This window comes from Gossypium hirsutum, chromosome A13 (genome assembly GCF_007990345.1).
Source record: "Gossypium hirsutum isolate 1008001.06 chromosome A13, Gossypium_hirsutum_v2.1, whole genome shotgun sequence".
NCBI lineage: Eukaryota > Viridiplantae > Streptophyta > Magnoliopsida > Malvales > Malvaceae > Gossypium > Gossypium hirsutum.
Genome location: NC_053436.1, coordinates 16,363,834 through 16,372,764, shown reverse-complemented (window position 1 = coordinate 16,372,764; position 8,931 = coordinate 16,363,834).

Sequence of the window (8,931 nt, the reverse complement as noted above, 5' to 3'; positions counted from 1 at the left end):
GGAACAAGTTCACCATGGCCCATTGGTAGGTTGCCCCTGCGTTCTTTAGTCCAAACGGCATTACTTTATAGCAAAAGGTGCCTCACAAAGTTATGAAGGTGGTTTTATCCATGTCCTCTGGATGCATCTTTATCTGATTGTACCCCGAGAAACCATCCATAAAGGAGAACAACGAATGTCCCGCCGTGTTGTCTACCAAAGTGTCGATGTGCGGCAAAAGAAAGTTATCTTTTGGGCTAGCTTTATTCAGATCTCTGTAATCAACGCACATTCGTACCTTCACGTCCTTATTAGGGATCGACACAATATTAGCTACCCATTCGGAGTACTTGACCCCTTGTAAGAACCCTGCATCGAACTGCTTCTTGACCTCATCTTTTATTTTTAGAACAATGTCTGGCCGCATTCTCTGCAACTTCTGTTGGACTGGTTTGCAATCCTATCTTATCGGAAGACAATGTACTACAATGTCGTTACTCAATCCGGGCATATCCTGATATGACCATGTAAAAATATCCTTGAACTCTCGAAGCAATTCAACCAGACCATGCCTTGTGTCCTTGGTAATCAGTGTTCCAATTTTCAACTCCTTCCCTTCCTCTAAGGCTACATTTTCTATGCCTCTTTTTCATGCGACATAATTCGTTTTTCCTCCTGTTTTACCATTCTTAACAGATCAGGAACACATCACAATCTTGAACATCTTCAAAATCTTGAGATTCCCCTAAACACATGTCTTGCTCACAAGAGAAATCAGGAGTTGCAGTATCAGTGCTCATATCATTGATATCTAGGGAACTGTGGGGGTATGAAAGAATATACAAAGAATGAATAAATCTAAGAATGATTGTTTATGTGCTATGAATGAAAGAATGAGAATTGCGAAAGTTTAATGAAATATTGATTGATAAAAGGAAACCATATTCGTCCAAATTGATAATAAAGTTATGTTTTATTAAAATAATAATAGATGATCATAAGCCTTTTTCACAAACGTAATCTTACTACTCCTAGGCCCTAGAGTAACAGACATGTTTCGAGAATTACTCTGAAAAATTCCTAAAGACTACAGGAAGGTCCTCCGCAGTCCAATTGTTCAGAGAGCTCCCCGGTTCGTAAGGGCGAATGCCCTCGAGGATTCCTTGCTCCAATCCCTCATTATGTACAGCATTAATCTGATGACTTTCTTTTATCAGTAACCCTCCTGTCCTAAAGGATTTGGATATAGGTAGGAATGTCATCAGTTCCCACTCCACTTCTCCTCCGTTCAAGCGTGCCTTTCTTCTCGCTTGGCGCTTCTCAATCTCTTGCCTCTTGTGCTTATAGTCTGGCTTGAAGCCTAAACCAAAGCGATCTTTCTTCTCAATCAGTTTTGAGATTTGAACCCCTCCTTGCAACTGTCTTTCTAGTTCTTTTCCTGGAAATGCCCCTTTCTCCATCATCATTTGCAGGGCCATCTTTGTGGCTCTAGACATTTTGGGTACGGGCACCCCACTTCCTTCCAAAATGAAGGTTGTATTGATGAATTCTAAAGAGAGGAAAGAACACTCAATAGCCTCTTCATTTTCCTCGACATAAGGGGCCTTGCTAGTGACTGCTGCTATAATATCCTCCTCCGCATTGATGGTTACTAATCGTCCATCTATCACTAACTTCAATTTTTGGTGCAATGAGGAGGGCACCGCTCCTGCCGAGTGTATCCATGGTCTCCCCAAGAAACAATTATAGGAGGCCTTGATATCCATCACCAAGAAATCAACTTCATATGTATTTGGCCCAATTTCCAAAGGGATGTCAATTCGTCCCATCACTTTCCTTTCGGTTCCATCGAAGGCTCTTACCACATTGTGACATGTTTTCATATGCGAACTGTCAATGGGTAATCTGTTCAATATGGATAATGGAAGGACGTTCAAAGTCGACCCATTATCAATGAGTACACTTGAAAGCGTGTATCCCTTGCACCGAGTAGTGATGTGCAAGGCCTTGGTTGACCCTATGCCCCCAGGTGGAATTCCATCATCATTGAAGTAGATGAAATTGTCAGCACTGATGTTATTCACCAACCAGTCCAACTTGTTAACGGATGTGTCGTGGGTGACATATGTTTCGTTAAGTACCTTCAACAATGTATCTCGATGCACCTCAGAACTCAGCAGTAGGGCTAATACTGATATACGCACTGGCTGCCTACGCAACTGCTCGACCACACTATACTCGCTATGCTTAAGGAACTTTAGAAACTCCTTAGCCTCCTCCTCCTTTACCGGCTCCTTGACAGGCGCTTCAACCTCTTTCTTCTCAACGTTAACATCCTTTATTTTCGTGGGCTCCACTCTGATGCCCCCCATCATAGCGCTTCCCACTTCGTGTATGGGAACCTTTATTTTGCACGCCCCTAGACGCACTGGCTATGCTCTCCCCCTCAGGTACTGTTACACTGCAGTCATAGCTCCATGGCATTCTCTTGTCATCTTTGTAAGGGAAAGGAGTGGGTTTATGGATGACGACCTTGGGCCCGGTTTGTGCCCCCACTTCATCATTCCCCGGTAAGGAAATAATAATTCTTGGTCGGTTGATTCCTCGTCGTTCATTTTCCAGCACACATATTTGTCTTTTGCAAAAACTACCCTAAAAAATCTATAGCTCTTTGTTAACCATAAGGGCTTGCACCATGGCCTTGAACTCCTCACAATTTTGGATCATATGACCCATCTCTCCATGGAATTCACAATAGTTCCCCATTCTTTCTCTACCTTTTCTAGAGGTCAACATACCTCTCTTCTCCATTTCCTCCCATATTACTTTCACAGGTGTCTTCACCTTAGCAACATCTTCCTTGATTCTTCCTTCCATAGTTTCATCAATGGCATTCACTCCTTGATTGCCATGATCTGGTAACGGATTTTCAGCATTAGGGGTACTGTCGAATTTCACAACCCCCATCTTGATAAGCCTCTCCACTGTTTTCTTGAATCCGGTGCAATTTTCAATCGAATGCCCCGGTATTCCCGTATGATATTCGCATTTAGCATTTGCATCATACCATTTGGGGTACGGTGGCTATAGCAGTGTCAAGTGAAATGGAGCAATAGCATGTGCATCGTACAAGCTTTGATAAAGCTCACGATACGTCACAGGGATAAGCGTGAATTGTATCCTTTCCGAATTCTGTCTTGTGCCCGATTCCTGTCATTGAGTACTTTGTTACTCGACCACAGCTGCTTTGGGTTGACCAACTGTGATTGCTCTTGAGTTGAAACTATTCATGTTATTCACCTCGTTGTCCTTTCTCCTAGGGGCCGATCTTTTAGCCGTTTCCCCCTCAATTTTACCGCCCCTTATGGCATTCTCAATCATCTCTCCTGCCATAACTATATCCGCGAAACTTTTCGTGGTGCTTCCAATCATGTGAGTGATGAATGGTGCCTTCAAAGTGTTGATGAACAACATGGTGTTCTCCTTTTCTAACAGTGGTGGTTGTACTTGCATTGCCACCTCTCTCCATCGTTGTGCGTATTTCCTAAAACTTTCATTAGGCTTTTTCTCCATGTTTTGAAGCGTGATCCTGTCTGGCGTCATATCAGTCACATGGCTGTACTGTTGCATGAAAGCTTGTACAAGATCCTTCCATGAACCGATTCTCGCAAGGCTCAACTGACTATACCACCTAGCCGCTGCTCCTACTAAGCTGTCTTGAAAACAATGGATCAATAGTTGATCATTGTTCACATACCCAGTCATTCTCCTACAAAACATTGTTATGTGTGCCTCTAGGCAAGTAGCCCCGTTGTACTTTTCAAACTCTGACATCTTAAATTTGTGAGGAAGCACCAAGTCTGAGACCAAACTTAAGTTTTTGGCATCAATCCCATGATGGTTGCCAGCACCTTCTAAAACCTTAAACTTCTCCTCTAACCACTTACAACGATCCTCCAACTGTTTTGAGGATTCGGTTGCCATTCTTTCCTTCCTCATCAGATCCAGATCATGAGTGATAGGGTTGATCGGGCTATCGCCTAAATTATTTCCCGACCTAGATGAGAAATTCACGGGGATTCCAGCATCAACCGGCCCATGTTGAGGTTTCACAGTGACAGATGGCCTTCTAGGAGGTGCTTCAGTTTGCAGTGGCACATGAGGCGGAGTAAAACCCGGAAGAGGACCCTCATTCTCCTCTTCAGTGATTACCATGGGAGCTTTTCCTTTATCAGTGACCCTTAATAGCTGAGCCATTTCAACCATCATATTCCTCTGAGCCTTTAGTATTTGCTCCCTCATGTCATTCTGTATTTTGGCCAACTGTTCTTGCAATTGGTCTTGCATATCCTTTTGCAATTGTTCGAACCTTTGATCCATACTCTTAGTTTTAGTGTGAGTGCCGTAAGGATGTGTGATTTCCAGATTTCTTTTTCTACCTCTCTGGAAGTCAACTTTAACTAATTAGGGTCTTTCTACAACTTTGAATGCATATGATGTGATGTAATGCAAATACATGAATGCAAAAAGGCATCGATCTCGATTCAATCTCATTTAAAAAACTTTATTTAGAAAAAGAATATCTTTACATATAAATAGATTACATATACGCCTTTGCCCTAATGCCCAAATATCTAACTTTATCTAATAAAAGGGCTAAGTCTCGACCTTTATCAAACACTGACTCATACATCATACTCAACGCATCGGCTCGTACTGCTAAGTCTTGAACATATTCAGCAACCTCTCGAATCTGGGCTAAGGCTTCACCAATGACGTGATCCCTTTCTTTGACCTATCCTCTAGACTGCTGAAGCTCTCCCTTTAGATAATCTTCTCGCTCCTCGAGCTGCTCAATCCAAAGTTCACCATCATGCAATGCCACTTCCAAATCTTCAACCTTACTTTTTAGCTCTTTTAACTCGACCATAGGATCATGGTTTCGATGCCAACGAAGGGATCTTCCAAGCTCAGTTACCTTGGTTTTCAACCCTTTATTCTCTTTCTCTAATGCCAAATTCTGCGACCGTATCTCTTGGAACTTTCTCTCTCAATACTCGGCTCTAGCTTTTTCCTCTTGGACCTCTTTTTACAACTGATCTGAAGACCAACCTACTCTCCCTCTCCTCAATGATACTTGTGCCTTTTTGTAATGCTCCTTTAGATCATCTCGATCTTCCTCTTTTCTTTTCTCTCTTTCTCGACCTCCATCCTTTGAACGTTCGAGCTTTGCTATCCTCTTTTCGAGCTCCAAGTTCTTTCTCTCGAACTCTTACTTCATAATTTCTAACTCAGAGGGCATCACTTGCAAATATTCCTCTATCGTTCGAGCTCCTTCCATGCTTGGCTTAGGGATGTTATCATTAATCCTTCTGCCTCTCCATTCAACATACTCCAGAGTCGTAGCAGGGCTAATAGCTACTCCTTTTAATCGACAAGTCTTATTCCAAGCACTAGAGATCTCACTGACTTTCCTCTTGTAGTCAGCTCCTCTATACACGAACTCACTTTGAGCCAGCCCATGAGTTACTGGTACGAACTGCCTCAATCCAAGCTGCCTCAACACAAGCAAAGGGGCATAAACAATGGCACCCCAAATTCCCAACAGAGGAACCCAATCAAAACTGTCGCATCGGTAAAGAATCTCACCAGGAATCATCCACGGAGCCCTCCACTCAACATCTTTTGACTGAAGGTTCTGAAGTAGCGCTATCAAATTCTCTTCTGGCATATCCACTTTCCTAGATGAGGCTACTATATTTTTCAAAGGTGAGTAATCCTCGAAGAAAACCCGACAAACCACTTTGTCTATCAATCGGAAGTAACTGTAGAACCAAGCTAAAAGTAACTGAGCACAACCAACAAACCTGCCTGCACTAGCCCTCCTACATGCATTCAAGGACCTGAATGTCTCTGCTAAGATTGCAGGAACAGAAGTGACCTGTTTGCTAAGTCGATGGAAGAGATCCGTGGTCGCCTCGTCTACATATCCCAAGGCCCTGGGGAAAACCATCAATCCGTATAAGCTTAAGGCAAAAATGTCTACCCTCTTTGCCTCGTCTGGATGCGTTCGGATCAGTTCTTTCAGAACCCCCCACGGAATGCATTTACTCTCGCCCTTTTCCTTGATTCTAGCCATGATCCATTGATCACTCATTCCCGTAATAGTCATCAGCTTCTTACCAAAGGCTGGGACACAAGCAGCTCGAGAATAAATCCTATCACACTAAAATCTAGGACACCGAAGTAAGGCGGTGTACTCCTCCACGGTAGGTACCAAGTCTACTTCCCCAAAAGTGAAACAACTGTATGCCGGGTTCCAAAACTGAGCAAGAGCTCGAAATATGTGCTCATCTACCTGAACATCAAGCAAGTAAGGTAAGTCTCCATAATTATCGTAGAATAACTGCTTAGTCTCTTTGCCTCACTGATCCCAAATTTCCTTAAGCTCTTGGAGATTATTCTGTGTGACACTAATAGAGTATAATCTAGCAACTCTAACACGTATCCCATAGTTATACTGTCCCCCTTTTCTAGTTGAGTTTGCTCAGACCATCTATGGACGTTGGCGTTGCCCTCCACTCTATCAAGAAGTCCGTTCTCCATAATAAAACTTCCTAACTTAGAAACTGACCGTAAATCGATACCTTTTAAATGCAAAATGACATGCACAAAACGAAAGAAAAGAAATAGTTAGTATCACATGATATCAATAAATCTCAACGATAATTTATAAGGGTAATATCTAAAGTTTAACATCTAACTAAGTTGGGTTCTTATGGTTTTCTATATGAGGTTGGTTCTAAAGTTTGAGGTACCCGAACTAGTAGATTCCTCGATTCTCACCCATTATAGGCTCATTTGAAACGAGTTCAGTTCAGGGGAATACATTTCCCTATGACTACACGGAGATGAAAATCTCACAAAACCATAGGTACGGATGTATCCCAAAAGTGATCCACTATCCTACACAGAGGCGAAAACCTCATGAAGGCGTAGTTTCTCACTCCCACTTAAGGGTGTGACCACAACGGTCATGCAAATGCAATGCGTATCAGAATATAGCAACACATGCAATAATACAAACACATGTAATGCAAAGAGGATTAAAATTTAAAAATTTTTAATTTCCGACATTAAGACAAGAGATAATCAATTACACGGCTTGACTCTCTTATTAGGTCCCCAGTGGAGTCGCCAAGCTGTCGAGACCATCTTTAAAACCGAGTTTTTGGAAAATGGGAATCGACTTTAAAAAACAAAAACGGGAGTCGCCGCTAATCTTTTTAGGTGTGATTGGATCACCTTTAAAACATTTTGTTTTAAAATCATTAGTTTCGGTCTATGAAATAAAAGAACGGGTCCGGGAGTCGGTTACGTACGAGGAAGGATTAGGACCCTCATAACGCCCAAAAATTGGTACCTAATTGATTATCAAAATGTCTTTAATGTCGAAAATTTAAAAATTTTGAGATGCAATCCTCTTTTAATATTTTTTACTTTTGAAAATTAGGGTTTACTTGTATCAAATAAATCAAAATATTATATCCAATAAGTTAGGACACAATATTTTTAAGATATTTGACACTAAGTAGCCCTTTTTTGAAATCCCTATCTTGAAACGACAAAACGCCGCATCCAGTAAGTTAGGACACAACGCTTTGAAATTCCAAAACAATTGCTCGTATGTTGAAAATTTTTTAAAAACTCAGAAGGGTGCTTGACTATTCGAACTCAACGTGAAAAGTCGCAACCCAGAAAGTTAGGGCACTACTTTTCTTGAAGCTTCCAAACACCAAGCATTGCCTTTTTATTTTTGAAAACTTCGGAATCTTGTTTTTTAATTAATGCATGAGGAATCACATTATCATTATGGAATAGAATATTGCAATAATAAGTGAATAAAACATGCATTTAAACGATACAATGGCAATAATACAAAGATTATATACTAGATACATACATGCTTAAAATTACATAACATCATATATACAAAGATATACATAGCATATATTGAAGATGAATAAGCAAAACATACAAACATACATAATAATAATCAAGAAATGATGCATGATACACAATTTAATATAAAAAAATAGTAATATAATATCAATGTACATGTTCATAAAATATAACATCAAATAATAATTATAAAATAACATTTAATACATAAATGATATATACAATATAAAAATATATAAAAGAATTAGTATATATAAAAATATAAAATAAAGTGAGTAATAGTTAACGAAATATACTTATAATACAAATATGATATTTAATAATAATTTTAAAATAGTATTTAATATACAATATATAATATGTAATAACAAAAAATTTCACAAAAGAATAATAATTATATATAAAATAAAAATATATTGGTTTTAAAAAAATAATATATAAAATAAAAAGTATGTAAAAGAATTTATAAAATAATTATATAATATATAAAAATATCAATTTAAAATGAAATAACACATAATAAATAAATAATTAATTAATATGTGAAATATGTATATAATATGAGTTACAAATATAATTTAATAATAATAATTTTAAAATTTTAAAATTATGAATAATATAATGAATAATATAACAGATAATATACGATATACATAACATATAATAAAAAAATAATAAGTAATATATAATAAAAATATAATAAATGTTATATAATAAAATATAATATAAATATATATAGGAAAATAATATATGATAAATAAAAATTTTATATAAATATATAAATAGTACTTTTAATAATAATATATGTATAGTTTTTTTTATAATAAATAAATTATATATATAAAAAATAACAAAATTTAAAATAATAAAGAAAGGGCAAAAATTGAATAAAATTATAAGGCTAATTTGCAAAATAGTAAAAATTCTGGGCCTGATTTGCAAGAATTAAAAACGTCAAAGGACTCACTGGGCAATTTGCCCTAATCCTAA